The following is a 19085-nucleotide window of genomic DNA, read 5'->3' on the forward strand; positions in this document are numbered from 1 at the left end:
GTTCTGTGGTTTCAGTGGTCTTCAAAAAGGCCAGGGCAGTTATACCAAGGGTTGGTTGCACGAGGGGGAAGAGACATGAGGGAAGAAATAAAGTATTTTTGCTGCTAGTGTAACACGAATTAGTTATTGGCTACATTGCTCTAACTCCAGGGGAGTTTATGCGAGTGGTAGACTAAATTTCAGATTTATGCTGCGTGAAGTGCCCAGGACCCTTCCCTGCTCGGCTCTGGCAGGCAGCAGTTCAGGACACTGGGAGCAAATTTGTGGCCATTCAATGCCACCTTCTGGTTGTAAATGTAACAGCAGAGCTGCTCCTAATGGGCTTATTGCTGCCTTTGATAAACTGGGATAACAAATACCTAACTTCTTTGGTGGCTTTCCTGGATATTTTTATTTTAACGCCTTTTTCTACTGAATAACATGAAAATTTTCCCTTGGATTACTGTTTGTATTAATAAAAAATATAATAAAGATAAGAACAAAAATATTAAATTGTGATCTGCTGCTGACCTTAGAGAGTCAAGGTTCTGGAAAAGGGCTCGCCAGCCTCGCTAACCGAAAAACCTGCCACAGCCATTTCTGTGTGTCAGTAGCAAAAGCCCGATTTTCAGTAGCTGACAAATGTTTGTCCGTTTGTCCTCTGGACAAATAATTTAATGATATATTGCTACTAGAGCTTTTTTTTTTTTTTTTTTTTTTTTTTTTTTTTTTTTTTTTTTTTTTTGGTGTTTAAATGGCCTTTCTACTCAGCATACAAGAACTCCTTCCTTACAAAAAGAAAAGAATTTGGTTACTGTGAAAGCATGTGATAAATAAAGGATTTTCATGATCTTCTTTTACTATGCATTAGTCCTATGTGTAAACTTTTCACTGGCTGCAGTTAAAGTCAATAAATATTATGAGTAGACTCGAACTGATATGACGGCGTTAGAAGAAATGACCTGTTTAGGATGAAAACTGCTCCTCTGTGGTTACATTTGGGTGATGGGGGACAGATCTCCGTGGTGAGACTCTGCAGGCTGTTTGCTCGTGGCTGTTTCCCCAGTAGGGGGTGCAAAGGTAGCGTCTGTTTTGGGGGGAAAAAAGCCCTTTTCTTCTTCAGCTCAGCCCTGCATCCCTTTATCTAGTGCCTAGCCTTTAGGGAAGTTTTTAACCGCAAAGGAGAAAGAGAGCACAGAAGAAGCGAGTGTAAGCAGCCCGAGAAGCATTGTTTGATAGAATCTAATTTCACTTTGCACATATCCCAGTTGCTACAGGAGATGCAGCCTGGCAGGGAATGGGGTTCCCTCTATTTACTGTAATTCATGTCTATTTTCTAGAGAATATTTTTATTGTTACTGACAACAGAGAATCTCTGCATGTCTCCTTTTTTTTTGTGGGAAAAAATATTTTATTTTCATGTTTGAGCTATGGAACAACTTCTGATTTTTCATTCCTTTCACAAAGATCTGATGCCACCTTTTGCATGTAAAAAACAGGTTTTTGTGAAGTGAGAAGGAACTTAGTTATTGGGGCATACCGAGAAATGAATTCCACCTTCAGGATGACAGAGTGCACTTATTTAATGTTTACTCTTGTTTCTTAGATGGTTTGATATAAAAACTTAATTCTCTGTTGCTTACCACTATAAACCCTGATTTGCTGCTTTAGCAAGTGTTGTTCTTGGCTGAAGCACGCTGACACTGAATTCTGCACAGAAACATCAACTGTCTGATTTGATAGCTCTGAGACTCTGATGGCAGTTGTATATGTTTAGAAAGTTTGGTACTAAATGTTATATATTTTCACTAGATTATGTGTAGGCTAATGGCATGTGTTTAGTGGTAGAACTATTTGAAAGAAAGAATTAAGAAGTACAAGGCAGTGTTTTTGACCTAAAAAGTAAAACATTACTTGACAAATGTTGGTGTCTTCATACTTGACAGAACATTAAGCAATTTCTTCCTCACTTAGGAACCACCTTAAAGTTATTGGCTTCAACAGGAATTTTGTAGGAGGAAGTCCTAGGTTTGTACTCTCTAAACACTTCATGAGGATCCTGATAAAAGCTTCCTCTCTTCAAGGATGTGTACACTGTGGTTTATGATCAGTGGGTCAAATATTAATTCACTTGTGACATTGTCTTTTGGGCTTTTTTTATTTCTTTCTATTGTAACTCCAGTAATACATGAAGATTATGTCAATGAAGATGGGTCACAATGTAAGAGATTAACATTGTTCAAATTATCTGTTTGGGGAACAGCGAACAAAAATAGAAATCTTAAAAATATAAGAAACAAATTTTTTCCTGGCATAGGTATTTTCTGTTAAGGTTAGCCTGCTCAGATGCTTGGGTATCACCATCAGCTATCTTTATTTGTTCTCAGTTTGTCAAATCCAGATTTCAGCGCAAAATCCACAGCATTTATGCAAGAGCACAAAGCAAATGGCAGCTGCTGTCTGGGCTGCTTAGAGTCGATTAAGCTGCAGTGAGGTGTGTGCTGCCAGTGGCCATCGGCCTGGAGAAACCAGATAATGAATGTCCCTCTGACTTGTCACAGTCAGCTCTGTCTGGATGTCTAAAATAAATCACAAGCTGAGCCATGGCCGGGCTCCTTAGACAAGGTGCTCAATACAGGAGCCAGCCAGGCCTGTAGAGGTTTCCATTATTTTGTAACTACAGCCTGAATGCACCTCTGTGTCTTTGCCTTCTTCCAAGGAATATCTTCTGTGTTTTTAGGCACCCCTTTGGTTCTGGTCTTACTTATCCAACCTTCCTTTTCATGATGGGTGCTGAGAGAGGACACCCTAGTTTCTGCAGGAAATCATATAGTCCACTTCCAATTAAACATCCAACAGAAACAGCCAATGTTTCTACTAAAGCTTCAGCAAAGACTGAAGGAAATGGAATCTGTCCCCTGTTGGGAGAACATCAAAGCAATTTCTGAAACGGAAGATACAGTTATCACAGAGTCCCCTGGCTTCCCCTTCTCATTGCTCGGCTTTCTGCCACTTTGTACTGTCAGTGTGGGACTGATGAGCTACATTCAGCAGCTCTCTTCCAAGTAATATTACTTTTTGAGAGGAGGCACAGCACTGAATGACCTTTCATTTCCCAGCTGAGAATCCAAGTATCTAGTCAGCAAATACTCGGTATGGTGTGTTTGGAGATGACCTTGTGGCATGCCTTTGAGCTGGCAGTGGTGAAAGAAGAGAGGCGATTTCTGCACTTGACCCAGCAGAGGGCATGAGTTGGCTCCCGGGATTCATGCCCGATCCAAGCACGCGTGGAAAGGACAACTCATTGTTCATGCATCGCTGTAATTTCTGCCACTGATAAGACACACTGGGGCGTGCATTTTGGGGGTTGTCACACTTCTTGGGTGATTAAAGTCCGCGGGTAACCAGAGGTATGTGATAATCACTCAGAAATCCACTGCCGGGTGGATCTTTAAGGAGATCGTGCAATTTCCTTCCGTAGTTTTGGATGCTGCAGCAGAAGTCAGATGCTGCCATTGCTGTGAGGAGGTGGGATGCCCAGAAAAGTGGACAGCCCTGCCCAGAGCATGGCTTCAACTACCCAGGAGTGAAGGTGGCTTTTGTGAAGAGCTGGGCTGGCCACATCATGCTGCATTTGCTCCTCCTGCCTCTCAGATCTGCAGTGGCTGTCAGGCTGAGCTAACGTGATTATCCCCAAAATGAGATTACCCAAAGGTGATTTTTTTTCTTTTCTTGCTGTGACAGGTGATGGGAACTGACTCTTCACCTTCGAAGTCACACTGACAGAATAGGGTTTTCTTCAGGAAACTAAAGATGGGAACCATAATTGTGATTATGTATCCCTTCCCATCTCATTTTCTTATCTCTGTATCTTGGATCACAAACACTCTGCTCTGAGCAGAGTTTTGAGTGCAGTGGGACAGTCACCAGGGATCTGTGATTGTGAGACCAGCCCTGGCTCTGTGGGGGAATGTGCATGTAGAGATATTTGATGGGACAGGGAGCATCAGTCCCCTTGAAGGAGTTTTTTTGGGGTTTTTGTCTCTAATTTTGAAGCAATGTTTGTACCAGTGTTGGTAAGGATATATCAGTGTCAGAATAGCAGCCTGACACAATGCTCATTTTTAAAATGAACATGATGTGAATTTATTGATCATTTAAAACAGCAGTGGCAATGCCTACAAGAGGGCCTGTGAAGAAGTTATGGAAGAATACCTAGACTTGGTCCTGTGTTGTCTGCTGGGCTGCCGTGTGGTGGGTAGATGAGCCTGCAGTGCACATCAGAAGGTCATGTGCAAGGAATTAGGCAAAGTAAATCTAATTATTACTCTTGCAAAGACTGCTTACTGTCCCTTGATTAACTTTTTCCATCATATGCTGAAACAACATGAGTTGTCTGACTCGTTGGGGGGTCAGTTTGATTTTGCACTGATTTGATTTTTGATGTGGCATGCTTAATTACTATAAAAAGGCATGGAAGACTTTGAAAAGGAAAATAGTATGATACAGATATATTTGGTGACAGATCAACATATCTTAGTGTTTTGTAAGAGATCAACATTATTTTTTTCTACAGGAAAATGGCACAAAGACTTCTACCATCAGTGACACAGAATATTACACCTGCTCAATAAATCAGGTAATCTGTGATCAGAGCCAGTCTCTGTACATTGCAGAATGCCCTTAAAACTGTCTTTCAGTAGCCAGTTGTCCTTTTGCCTCAGTGCTTAATGATAGCCACACAGAACTACCTGTGGCAACTTTTGAGGCTCCCTGTAATTCACATAGAATCTTTTAAACAGCTGTGTGAATCACAGAATCAGCTAGGTTGAAAAAGATCTTTGAGATCATCAAGTCAAAACCCTTGAGAGCATAGGGGAAGGAGCTACCCAGCTGGGCCTCTCTTTTTAACTAGTCACATTCCCCACCAGCCCCTTTCCTCAGGGAGAAAGAGGAATTTGTATTTTCTGCTTCAGAGGATGAAATTAATTTTGTAAAGTGCAGGATGTTCAGGGCTTGCCTGAGGTCTCCTCACAGGCTGTGCCTCTGGTAAGGTGGCCTGTGGAAAAGCTCAGCTGTGGGAAACAGTCTGATGGTAATGAATGAGCCACAAATCTGCTTGTGTGACTGCTGGGGACACATCATCCCATTTTCAGTGTCTGTCAGCGTAAGTTTTGCCCCAATTTCTTGTCTGTTTCAAACAGTCATTCCACAAATGACTCTATGGAAAAGCTAGATTAAAAAGTCACATAAGCTGCTTTAGCAGCCATTAGTTTAAATACACTCAGCAGTGTAAACATTCATATGCCAAATCAATTCAGTAAATGGGAACAGGTCACTGTATTAAATGGACTGGAGTGTACTCAGCAGATCCCCTCAGCAAGAGATGCAGGGACTGTTCTCTCTCTCCAACACTTTATTCTTACTAGAAACAGTTTATTGAAGAAATTATTTTATCGTTACTTGGAAGTAATGACAGGAGAGGTCCCTAAGAGGTTTAATATATCTCCAGGACTGGGAGGATGGTGCTTGCTAGGGAATGCAGGTACTCTTGAGCTGGAAACAGCCAAGGGGGTACAATTCCCTGTCTTTGGCTCCCATGCCTAAATGCATGTGCTTCTGGAGTGAGAGACAACCTGGAAAACTAACAGCAATACAAACTGCCAATGCTTTTCTCTTCCAGGGATGCCATGGTAGGAGAAAAGGCCTTTTCTCTTGGCATACTTGGCCAGTGCTGCTTGGACAGTTGCACTAAAGAAACAATGAGGGTCTCAAACAGTGGCATGGGCATCAGATGCCCTGCAGTCGTTGAGATGAATATCTGCCTCTGCTGTGCCTTGTGGGTACTTGTCCCAAATCCTTTCACCAAGTGTGGTAAACCTGTCCTGGTGGGCTGTGGGAAGGGGCTTTCTAACACCTTGGGCAGGTTACATCTGAGTATGTACCCTGGCATGCTCTGTGCACATGCTGGGTGAACAGAGGCTTTGTGATTCTCCTTCTGTAACAAGAGAGAAATAATATGGTAGGAATGTTGACTTTTCAGAAACAGCAGGACCAAGAAATGTCTGGTGATTTTTTTTTCCTGGCTGTGAGATTGTCACAGGCTGAGCAGATCAAATGGCCACACATCCTTTAGCCTCTGCCGTGTATCTCCTGCCTGAAGAGGCTGTGAGCCCCTGGCAGAACCTGGCAGGTCCTTGCAGAAGTTAAACAAGTTACTCACATACTTGTACATGAGTATATACTTATATATGAGGAGTACTCAGTAGTCCTCAACACACAGACCTGTTGTTTCATTACAAATAAAATCAATGTGATATGAGTTTGATTTCAATGCTGTCTTGAGTGGAAGGTGACGAAAAATCTAATGTGAAATTGATTCATCCCTATCCATGCCATGATAAAAAATGGAGAAGAAAATCCAGTGCTCTTGTCAGGGGACTTGCAGAACTGGGGACATTAGGAAGTGCCTGGGCATTGGCTAAGCCTAAAATCTTAGTTCAGTATTGAAGAAATATTTTTCTCATTACACTTCCAGTTTTGAAGTTTTTTATGACAGGAAAAAAATCAACTAAGAAAAACAGGATTGACTGAGGTTTCCTTGGGTCCCACTAAAACTGCTGCAGTGATGGGAAATGTCATTAGGCAATCTCAGGTGTGCACCAGTTGTGCATCTTTGCTGGCTGTGGGCATAGGAAGGGGTGACTTGGCATAGGGCCACTTATTTTGCCCCTCTGGTGGGACTTTGCCATTTCACTACTCTGGTCATGGTAACATGGGTATGAATGAAGAGAATTTGATGAGTGAGGAAGAAGAGTTTTAATTTGCACACTAGTTGTGATCAGTGTTGTTATTCCTATGTCCCCCACCAATGCTAGTGCAGGCAGTGAACTAGAATAAACTAGTACTGAGTTTTCCTCAGAGGCTGCAGTACCAGGGAAGCACAGTACAGAGCCAGCCCTGAGCAGTGTTACACTGCACAGCCTGAGGACATCACTGGTGTCACCGCTGTGCTTTGGTCACCACAGCACCCCTCTGGCTCAGCTGCTGCAGCAAGTGATTGCTGTGACTGTCACTGTCACACACGGAGTGCATGTATTGTTGTCCTAACCTGGGATATGTGTCTAAGATATGCCAACTCTTCACTGTTGCAGGCCATGGCCCCACTTGCATAATAACATTAATCTCTTCCAATTTCAGAGATTGGGCTTTCTTATGTTATGATGAGGTCTTGGTTTTTATTTGTTTTTAAGAATAAAGAGGAGAGCAAAACCTTTACAGCCTCCTCATCTGGATTGGTTGTTATTTCAGACTATAACTATGTCCCATAGTACCATTGCAGAGCCTAAGAAGATTTAACTAACCTGTTTTATCCACCTCATTTCATGAGGAAATGAGAGCTTAGGTAATTGCTGAACTTGCTAATCACTTCAAAAGTACCAGTGAGCGAGTTTTAAGAATTCTGCAGAATGAAAGTAATCAGAAAGATTTTATTCCAAAGGGCCAAGTGTATGAAAGCCAGGTAACTTCTTGTGTAACCTGCTTGGGCTGTTTGTCCATCACCTACTGTAGGGAGTTTGGTCCCGAGTGAAAGAAATTGCTGAAGTCAAGAGCTGAATAGGTTTGCAAATGTGATATAGTGAAACTGAATAAATTTCTGCCCTACATATGTGATTCTACCACTGTGTCGTTGCCTTTCACCTCTGTATCCCCCCTGCTCTCTGTGGTGCTGCTTCTCCCCTCATGTCTCAGTGACACCAAGTGCTCCTCAGGCAGTGATACTCCTGCTGTGGTCCATGAGGTGCTCAGTCTAGCCTCAGGAGGCTCAAAATAAATACCTGGAATTTATATTTTCTCCAGATATGTTCTATCCTGGCTGCTATGGTATTGCTCCTTGGTTCTGTAGCCAGGTGTAGTTGAAAAGGTTTTGTTTACTCTTTAACTATACAACTTTTCCAGAAAACAAAAGAAATTTGATGCTTCTTAAGGAAAAACACTCTGAGCAGCATGAGGGTACCATGGGCTCTGGAGTTCCTGCCTGCAGCCAATTTGATTCTTTTGATGTAGAACCCCAGTTCCATTTTATCAATGTGTTTGTTTATTTTGCTGGGATTTCATAGCTTTTTTAAACAGAAGCTCACCACATGTTTTGGTAGTGGCTGTGACAGTACACACGAACATTTCCTGATTCATTATTTCTCCTTTAACCAGCTCTGTCTATCCTCTCATTCTAGTCTGTATTTAACAGATGAGTGTGTCTCAATAATGAACATTTGAGAATGTCACAATCTGTGTATGTGGCAGTCCTCCAAGTGAAGGAGGAAAACTCTGGGAAGAGTTCCTGGGTACTCATTTTACAGCTCAGCATTAGGCATCTGTTTAATTGTTCCTAATAAGCTGAAGCAAAATGGACAGGCAGACACAATCAGAATATTTTAAAATTTACATCTCTTTGACGTTTCCCATGCCAGGGTAGGGTTTGGTAGTCATTCTGTCTCTGCAGTATGAAAAAAATGCCAGGCTTGCTGAGGGTGAGCTTCCCTTGTGCCTATGTGGTGTTTGAAAAGGGCAAAAGTGAGAAGTAGAGAAACTTGCAGCCTTATGAAATCAGTATTAAGTTTTGAGAGGAACCTGTAAATTTAATGGTGTTGCACCTCAAGGTTGTTTACTTCAGGATGATTTGGTTATTGGGATTCATTTGCTCTTACGCTCCTCAGGCAAACTAGCTGGTGAAAAAACAGAGCTGGTCAGAATAAGTGCTGTTGCAGAGGCAGAAATAGAACATACAGGCTAACGAGTAAGTATGTAACCTACAAATGTCCACGGTAAAATGCCTGGAGTGATCTGGCCCTGGCAGCTGTAAAGCTGGCTGTGGTCAGCAGGAGCTGGGACCCACTCCCTGGGACCCCTCAGGGATATCCCTCTCTGAGTGTGGGAGACCTCCTGAAGCCCCTGCTTTGGTTCTGAGGACTTATTTCTTCCTGCAGCAATTGCCAAGCAAGAGGCAGGGTTCTCTGCAGTTGTTTTACTGAAGTCATTCTTGTTGTAGGTTTTGAGCCTGTTTTAGCTCTTCTCGCTGCTGACTTACAATGGTGGTCCTCCCCTCATCAGGGGATATATCAGTTTTCCTTGTGAAGGTCTCATGATGCCTACAAAGGGTAGTCTTGGAAAAACTAGTGTGATTTGATTCACAGAAATGCCTCCATGTTCAGTGTTAATGATTTGTAACTATAGCCGGGATAAAGGAGCTGCAGGAGCAGCCCCAATTTCTTGTTGTGCTTTTAGGGATGGCTGTTTGTAGGGGTGAGTACTGTGACCAACATACTCGTGTGGCAGACTAATGGCTCACAAGTGCCACGTTTTCAAAAAGCTGTTGATAATTCACCCCTCTTGTGGTCATCTGCTAATAGGCACTGAACAGCTTACTTTTTTTTTTTTTTTAAGTGTGGGTATATTTCTACCTCTTTCTAGCTTTCTTTGGGGCACGGTTTGTTTCTGCTTTTTTTAAACTGACTGTTCCTGCATGGTTAACTGGAGTCAACTTGAGGTTAAAGTTAATTTAAACTGGATGCTATATTTAGCATTTATGGTGCTAAAAGGATTATAGGAAAATAGATACTACATAAGTGGCCATAATCTTCTCACTGCTTGTGTTACTTGAGTGGCAGAGAATGGGGTGCCAATCTGAGATTAAAATCTAATTTTAGGGAGTTAACAAGAGTCACATTGAAGCAAAAAAGTACAGAGGGATTAAATTTTGTGGACTTAATTTTTTAAATTGGGCCTCTGACCTGCTTAAAACCTTGCAATCACAGCTTTAACCAAAGCCTATGATTCTAAATGATGTACTATTTCCATACACCAATTTAATAAAATCAAACCAGACACTTCAGTTATACCCTTGATGGAACAGTCAGAATACATTTTCAGAGGTCAGCTTTTTCCACTGCCTGAAGTTTGGCAAGCCAGCTCTTTGCCATTATTTTTGATTGCTGGAGGTGGTAGTTAGCCAGCTCCTCATCTGTATTTTTTTCCTCCATGACAGTGACAAGAAAGCCCAGCCTGGGATATGAGGAACCAGTGCAGATTGCAGCTCTGCAGCTCCAGTACTGCCCCTTGGTCACAGTATAGCCATCTCGCCTGAAAAGATCTCCCAGTTAATTTTATTTTCCATCACCTGGAATAAAGAAAAAAGAAGAAATAGACTAGTGCCAAGTAATGTTGTTTGCAGGCATGGCCTTATGGCTCTGGCAGGAGGGTGGGCTACTTCTGAAAAGAGACACAAAAAATTGTAAACCATGGAATTCCCATCACTGTGTTATAGATGAACCAGCTTCTCTGAGTTAAATTGGCTGCTAGCACCCAGGCACTGCAGGAGCCTGGTGACTTGGTGAGATATCATGCACAGCACTGGCTTACTGGGGGTAATTCTGCATTCTTCCAGTCATATTTAATGGCTACCAGCAGGAGGAGGGACGGATCTTGCATTCTGACTGCAACCGAAACCTAAGCAAAATTGGAATCCAGAGAATATCTGAACTGGGCTCCCTTTTATTCCTGCTTGTCTGCAGGCTTTTAAATAACAATTAAACCCTCTTAATGGGATTTGTGTACCATATGGCACCTTTCTCACAGGATGACACTTTCTTGTTGCTATCCTGTCATTTGTCCATATTTACAAATAGTTTTCAGCCAGAAAAACAACAGGCACCATTTGAAGACACCCAAGGAGAGAACACCATCCCTTTGCATAATTATTTGTAAATCTTTGTCTGAGACATTGTGTTCTCTTGTGGTGGTAAAGCAGTGGAGTAGATTTCAGTGGTGTCCTGGTTTAACCCCAGCTGGCAACTAAGCCCCACACAGCTGCTCACTCACTCCCCCTGCAGTGGGATGGGGAGGAATTGGAAGAGTAAAAGTGAGAGAATCGTGGGTGGAGATAAAGACAGTTTAATAAGTAAAACAAAAGCCATGTCTGTAAGCAGAGCAAAACAAGGAATTCATTCCCCACATCCCATGGGCAGGCAGGTGTTCAGCCATCCCCAGGAGAGCCGAGCTTCCTCACATGTAACAGTTACTTGGACAGTAAAATGCCATTGCTCTGAATGTCCCCCTCTTCCTTCTTCTCCCAGCTTCATATATTGAGCATGATGTGATACGGTCTGGAATATCCCTTAGGTCAGCTGGTGCCAGCTGTCCTGGTTATGTCCTCTCCCAACTCCTTGTTCATCCCCAGCCTCCTCACTGGTGGGGTGGGGTGAGGAGCAGAAAAGGCCTTGGGTCTTTAATCAGTGTAAGCAGTGTAAGTGCTGATCAGCCATAAGGAAAACATCCCTGTGTTATAAACACTGAATCCAAAACATTGCTGTATACCAGCTGCTATGAAGAAAATTAATTCTAACCCAGCCAAAACCAGAACAAGTGGCAAGCTCAGGCCTTGGAAATGTCGTAGTGAAAAGAAGTTAATAAATGCTCAATGTAAGCATAGACTGTTGGGTGATAGGATTCTGACATGCCTCTAGTCCGGAATTCCTTAGTTTTGTTTGTAAAACTCTCATTTTTTCTGGTAATGAATTCTGAGAAAAAGTAATTGCAAAAGGACACCAATTTTATCATTTGGTCCATGTAATAAAAGACATACTAAGGTATTTCTTGTCTTACTGAGGCTTGCAATGCTTGTTTCTCTTTTAATTTCCTCCTAATCCTATTTCAAAGCAGTGAGGTTCAGCCAGCAGTAGTTACACAGCTGTTTGGTGGTAGATGGAGCCTTTAATTATGGGCAATGCCATGGGATTAATGTTTCTAATTTCAGCTGCTGAATGGGTTTCCACTGGAGTCAAGATCCATTTTTTTTTCACTGATGCTTCAGGTTGAAACTCATTGCTGCTTCATGTGTTGTATTTATAAGTATGGCTGCTATATACATTTGATTCCAAATGCCATCTTTATGTAATTGTGTCAGAGGTGCTGATACTCTGCTCTCCCCACCTGTCTATCCCACAGCAGGTGTATCTGTCTCCCTGCAATGCCCTCCAGTGTGCAGTTTCCCCTGGAGGATCCTGCCTCTGAATAAGCACCTGGTGCCTTCTAAATTTTTAGACCACTGAGGTTGGCTACCATGACTCCCTTCAGCAAGCACACTGGGATGAGATCTGACCATATCTCTGATGTGCTCCACTTTCCAAGTGCTCTGTGGATGAGTTTGGAGAAAGCAGTGGAACGTTTCAAAATAGTTTTGGCCTTAATGGGAAAGCATTCGTAATTTCACAAGGGTTGACCACTCTTCACTGCTACCCAAGATTTTACACTTGGTTTGCATCCTTAGGAATGGATTATGATCTCTCAAACATCTGCTATCAAAACCTTACCTGATTGTCTATGTCACAACAGGACATAAGGTTACCCCTTCTCCCTGACCATGAGGTCAGTGTGCCTCCACGATGCTAATCCTGCATCCTTGCCAGTCATAACCCCTGTAGCATCATTTGATCCTTTGTGGAAGCATTGCAAGGACATTGATTACAGTGTAGGCAGTCCTGTTTCACCAAGGACTGAGGAAATAAACTGTGCATAGGGGAACTAAGGAGTCAGAGCTTACTGAGCCAGGAATGACAACCTGGGCTGAAACTAGGCCAAACGTGTATCTTCAGAGGTATCTGTCTTTGTCTAAAAGGTTGCAAGTGATGGTGGTTTCACTAGTTCCCCTGATAAGCTGTTTCTGTCTTTTGTTGTCTTACTTAATTGCTGGGAAATTTCCTCTTATTTCAAGGTTGAATTTTTCTGACTTCAACTTTTATTCATTGAGTCTTTGTCAGTCAGATTGGAAAGCTCCTCACGTTTGTCTTCCTCAAGAGCAATTACCTACACAGCGTGATGAAGGTATGTCTGTGCTTTCTCTCAGTGAGCTGAATATGCTGAGCTTCTTACCCATCCCATCAGAAGGCACAGGCTTTTTTTTAAAGCCAGAGAATTCATTTGTGACACTCACTTGAACTCTGTCCAAAGACTTCAAATCCTCTTAAAATGCAGACACTAGGACAGGATTCTGTAACGTACTAAGGGTCTTGGCAATGCTGCCAAATGATGCTGAAATCCTTCATTATTTCTGCTTCATATTATTCTCCCCCACCCATATTCAAGAATCTCATTAGTCCTTTTTGCAACAGCATTGCCCAGACAGCTTACATTGAGGCGATTATCTATAATGACCCCTAAATCCTTTTCTGAGCTCTGTTTTTCAAAGCAAAGTCTTCTATCATGTAAATATAAGCAACTGCCATTCTTGGATCTCAAACACTTGATCTTACCAAAATACATTTTTGCAGGTTACAACTGCTTACCCTGAAGGCTCATGTACCCATCTATCTCTTAGTTACTACCCCACATGGTTTTATGGCACCTAAACAGGAGACTGTAACATAGAGAAGCAAAACCAAAAAGTCAATCAAGAAAAAGTCTCTGGTTTAAAAATGTCCCTATTCAGTGGTATCTGTCTATGATCTGCATTTCAAGATCGGCCAGTAGCCTAGTATTCAGTTCATAGAACATGTTATGTGGTAATTCCATAAAAGGTATAATTAGCTGTATTTTACTTTACAAGTATGCTGGAGAAACTCAAGTTTTCACTAGGAACACATGAGTCTTTGCATTTTGTCCTGGAAACAAATATCATGATCTAAATTTCTTTACATCTAGTCAAGTCAAATAATTTCCAAATTGTTCTCATTCAGTTGGCAAAACCAGGTCCAGCCATTAATTAAAAATAATTATTCCTAATTGGTAGTACAAGCATGTGATTCTAGGAAGGTCTTTTCTGGCTTAAATGATTCAATGATGCTGAGTTGCCTAGTCCCAGGTTTTGAATCCTTGCTGAAAACAGGCTGCAGTGAAGTGACTCAATGTGCTGACAAAGGATATGAAACAAAAATCCCCCCCTCTTTTCAGATTTATAGTCTGTTTAAGGTGTTTTTCCTTACTTTCTGTGTGGATTCCACTTCTGGGGAGAGCTTATGTACCAAACTCAGGCTTGGAGACCATCCTCCTGGAGCTGATATATCACACGCTGATGATCACGCGTAGATTCTTTGTAGATAAAGGGCTAACAGTAAATCAGCCCACTGTCTTGTGTCCATTAAGATATTTTGTTTGTTATCTATTTCAAGAAAGTTGAAACTTTCCCAGTAAAGGAAAGGCTTGAAAGTCCTCTGGGAAATGCAGCATTTAATCCATACATCAGAGGCACCATTCCGTGTGATATCTAGGACATGCTGCCACTCAATGACCTGCTGAGACAGAAGCATAACTGCAGAGTGCTGATCAGCTTCAAAGTTTGAACTGACTCAGGTTCAGTAGTGAAAGAGCTGACAAATATTGCCACCACTGCACTGGGTTTGCTTTCCTTCTATTTGTTTGATGGCATTTTCCCTGCCCCATCTGTACTTAATAGCATCCTTAAGCTGTTGTTTCTACAGTTGATTTCAGCACAATGGTCTCTCATACAATGTGATATAATTTGCTTGGAAAACTGCTTATCTTTGAATGGTGGGTCAGCTTATTGATAGAGAAATCAAGAATGTTGCTGTAGCACCTCATGGTGTAGTTAAGTGGAAGAAATCTTGGGGAAGTGGACACGAATCAATGAACACCAAGAAAAAAAATCTGTTTTCTCATTGTTCACCAGGAAAATTAAAAGAGTGGCTTCTCCAGCAATTATAGCCTTCAACTGTCGCCTGTCAAAATATGCTTTGTTTTCACTGTCAAGATCTAAAGCACATTGAAAATTTAGCACTCTTGCTGTAGCACTTGCAAGTTTTTTCTCTGCTTCCACTTACATAATATTCTTTGTTGTTTTTATATCACAGAATCATAGAATGGCTTGATTTGGTTTGGAAGGGATCTTAAAGGTCATCTAGTTCCAAGCCCTCTGCCTTAAGCAATGACACCTTTAACTAGACCAGGTTATTCAGAACCCCATCCAACCTGGCCTATATGTAAGTTAACTATTGCTGTCACCATTTCAGTCCTTTCTTTAAAAATAAGATATATATGCTTGTAGGATGCAGATGTTTGTCTTCCTAGAGTCACATTGTTGTGCTACAATAATTAGAAATAATTATTTTTAAAACTTGACTTTTGATAGCACTGTGAAAAATATTAGCTCCTACTTTGTAGTGGCACAATTATTTTTCCAATTCCTAAGAACAAATTGTTAGTAAAGAAAGCACATTTTCTACCATTAAAAACCTACTGAACTAGGTATTGTCTTCTGACACATATTTCTAAACAGTGTTTAATTAATTTGCATTAATTTGAGACCTGGGTTAATTAAAATTAGATTCCTTTAAAACAGGTAATTGGATTTGCATCTGAAATACTTCTCAACACTAAATTGACATTTAGGTGCAAAATATTAATTGTCTTGACCACTTCTATGGGTCAGAGTCTCAAGGGAGGTAGCAGCTCTCTGCAGCTCCCTTTGTGTCACCTCTCTGGCACTGTTAAGGGGTGCTATCACTAACCAAGGAGCCCTGTGCTTATCTCTTGCTTCTTCTGAAACAAGGAAAACCTGTACCCAGCACAGCCCATTTCCACAGCACTACCTCTCGTCTTCTGACAGTTTCGTGGTCTGATGCTCTGTTCCAAACAAAACCTTGTTTGGAAAATTTCATACATGGCTAACACTGGAAGAAATTACAGTCTGTGGAAATCCAAGGGTCTCAGAGTGCTAAAAACCCATTTCTTAAATCTTACATGTACAATTTCAATTGTATTAATAATCATTCAGACTTGCATCTCATTGAGAAGCATTTTTGTGCTTCGCAGTGCTGTTATTGGATCCTTTTGTCTTTTAATGATATACAAAAAAGATTAAATTAGTAAACTTCCAAACAACACCTAATATAGATGTGTAGGCATGTGTGTTCACCATTTGAAAATTCTTATTATTTTACATAATATTAATGCACCAGGTCCATCCTCCCTTTTTCTCTGCGGCAAGTGGAATGCCTCTTTTCATAACAAAAAGGCTTCTGAGTGTTTACTGTGCTAGCCTGGCCAGGGTAGCTCATATAGACCATTGACTGTAATCCTCTGATGAACAATCTTGAGTGTGAACATGTATAAAAAGGCAGATGGTACCAAATAGCTTTGCAGTTTAGGTCCAATGTGCAAACTCTCACTGTCATAGGCTGAGGTGTGAGCCTCTACTTTGTGATCCTCACAGGTGAAACATGAACAGAAATTTAAGTGAGACATAACAGGAAGGATGAGTACTTGTGACTAACACTTGCCATTCATCATATTATAAGGATCTTACGTTACACTTTTTTTATTTGTATCCCACCTTGTTGAACCAAACCAATCATTAACACTTGGGCTCATCTTTAAGAATTTGGCAGTCCATTTTTTCCTCTGTGATGACAAAACCAGCTCACTGCACTGTTTTACAGTAATGCAATTCAAAGAGGCGTGATGATAGACTGGGAAAGTGCAGATTCCTCCTCTGACCCTGTTGCTGAATTGTTGTGTAATGCTCCCATCAGCTGTACTGGAGTTCTGGGAAAAACACATCAGAGTGTGTGTGAAGCACATGAAGAACGTGCACTGCAGAAAAACCTGACTCCCTTTTACTGAACTGTGGGGTGTTTCTAAGTGTGGGCAGTGTGGGAAAGCTGAGTCAGCAAGATCTGGATTTTCCAGCGTTCTTGAGGACACAGTAACTTCGTTTGGAGTTGTGGGTGTTTAATAACCTTGAAAATAGAACTGCAAGAAATGCTATGTAAGGTGTGAGGCATTTATGTCTGCTGGAAGAAAACCTGAAGAAATTATGCTTTGTATCTAGAGATAAGGAGGAAAAATTGCCTTCTGATTTTTCTTTGAAAGTCTATTTTTCATCAGTGTGTCAAAACACAAATGAGCAGAATTGGTTTGCCTGTAAGAAGGATAGTAGGGTGGTTAAGTGGTATCGGATATAATACTGCAGATCACTGGGTGTTAAGAGTGGTTGGATGCTGAATCAAGTAATTGAACCCTAAGGAGAGCCACACCTTCCTCTTCTGTTTTGGTTGTCTTCAAAACCTTTCCAACAAAGAGCTGCAGTGGCTAATGTGATGTAACCTGAGGTGTCATTTAATTATTTTTAACAGTGGGCATGCTGTTGTTGTAGTCACTCTCATCTTTAGTGACAGGACAGGTATTAATCACTGGTGTTCCTATTGGCTGTACTGGCATAAGCTGAGTCTCCATTTTTTTGTTCTTACACAGTTTGCTTTAGAGAATAGGTGGAATACTACGTGTATAGGAGTGTCTTACACCTCTGGATAACCCCCTGGCCTGTACTTTGGTTAGGGTAATGTAAATCCTGTTTCTAGCCATCTGGGATTCTCCAGAGTGCAAAAGCGTTTTGGCATTTTGTATGCTTCAGTGTAAACTACTCAAGATAACACCTTGTTGTGACAGGTGTTATCAGGATGGTAACAGACACCCATTGGCAAGACCCGGACAACCAACAGCACCACAGGGAACTGGGCCAGCACATTGTGGTGAAGGCTGACTATGCTAAGGATAAGCTGTGTAAATAACTGGACGTGTTGGGCTTCTTGATGCACTTCAGTTTGCTTTCAGACATTTTCCTGAAGCACAGCACACTTGTTTAGGCCCTTGTTAGTGGTCATCAGCCACTTCTTAATGTGGATAATCCGTGGTGAGAACTAGTCACAGCTAGAAGAGTGACCAGGTATCAGGTACTGCTAGATCTTGGTGACCAGTCCCTGAAAACTCTCATGTTTAATTGCATGTCTTTCTTTGTTTCAATTTTTTTTATTTTTATTTTTTTTAATTTTTTATTTTTTTTTGTGGCGAGAGTGAGAGAATCCATGATCCAATTAAAGAGCCACGAGCAGCCTCAGTTCCTCCACTCTTTGGCAGAAAGACAGCAACCAAGGCTATGAACTAAAATTTGAACAGTTTGTTCAAATGCTTTGTTTCTCTCTCTCCACTCAGTAAGGAGCTTTTGTAACTTGTATGAAGGAGCCCTCAGGCTGGGACAGCTACGGGCCTGACTGGATGAGAAGCATTTGTTGAAAATATTTAGGGTGGAGATAAATGACAGGAGAAAGGATTCAGGTTTTATGTACATCTTTAGGTTTGGAGGTGCACAGTGAAACCAGGTGGGATTTCTGACCAGATGGGAGCAACAGTGCACAGGAAACCATCTGTGGTGAGGTGTCTCTCTCTTGGGTGGGACAGGCTGTTCTCATCTCACTGTAGTGCACTGTACTGCATCTGCTTATTCCCAAGCTTATAGTACTATGCTGGGCTATATGAACATGTCCTGTGTTCTTCACAGTCCATCTGTAAGTTTTGCACCATCCCTAGGTCTGAAAGTTTTCAGTGACCTTGTTACCTTGCATTTCTTCAGTGGGGCTGTAGAGGACAGCTTTGGTTGCTGCTCGGGACAGAGGCCCCATTCATCTCAAGGCTTGAATACAATTTACCAACATTATGCTCTCTAAGTCATGATATTCAGCTTTATCCATCACTAGTTTTCAGTAATCAATATGAAAAAGAATGCATAAACCTAAGCAGAGGCACATTTAGATTTGTAGCTGTTCAACAGAATGAAGAAACAGCTCTGCTGCTTTCTACTCCCACATTAGAAAGTTTGTAGTAAGAGCAAGTCAAACATCAGTCTGCAAATGGTCTAAGAGCCAAAGCCTGAGGCTTCTGCTGTATGTTTCCTTTAAGCCAAGGGGACTCAGTCCCTAACCAGATGTCTTTAGCTGTTATTTATTACATTAATACAGTCTTTCTGTGTAAGTCATAATGTGTTTCAGTAGGCAGATGTGATGAACACTCCTCAAACTATGAACTTCAGACAATGCAGATCTCAAATTAATTTTGCTGTATGTCCCATTGTTCTTGTGCTACTGGGAGCAGCAAACAATCATTCTGTCTCTCATCCCCTGAATCCCTGGTTTAATAATGCTCTCTCTGTTCTCCTCACCAGCCACCTCTTCTGAGCCAACACTCTCCTTCATTTCCTCCCTACTGCATTCAAGCTTCTGCCTGTGTTTGATCATCTCTGTGGCGCTTTTCTAGTTTATCCT

At 41.6% G+C, this 19085-nt stretch overlaps 1 protein-coding gene across 1 annotated transcript in view; it reads left to right on the forward strand.

Annotated features, from left to right (window-relative positions):
- The window catches only part of LRIT1 (leucine rich repeat, Ig-like and transmembrane domains 1), a gene marked incomplete at its 3' end in the record, with an annotated part of 55116 nt that overhangs the window by 601 nt on the left and 35430 nt on the right, over positions 1-19085 (forward strand). The window lies entirely within an intron of this gene.

This window comes from Coloeus monedula (assembly GCF_965178545.1).
Source record: "Coloeus monedula genome assembly, chromosome: 8".
In the NCBI taxonomy this organism is placed as follows: domain Eukaryota; kingdom Metazoa; phylum Chordata; class Aves; order Passeriformes; family Corvidae; genus Coloeus; species Coloeus monedula.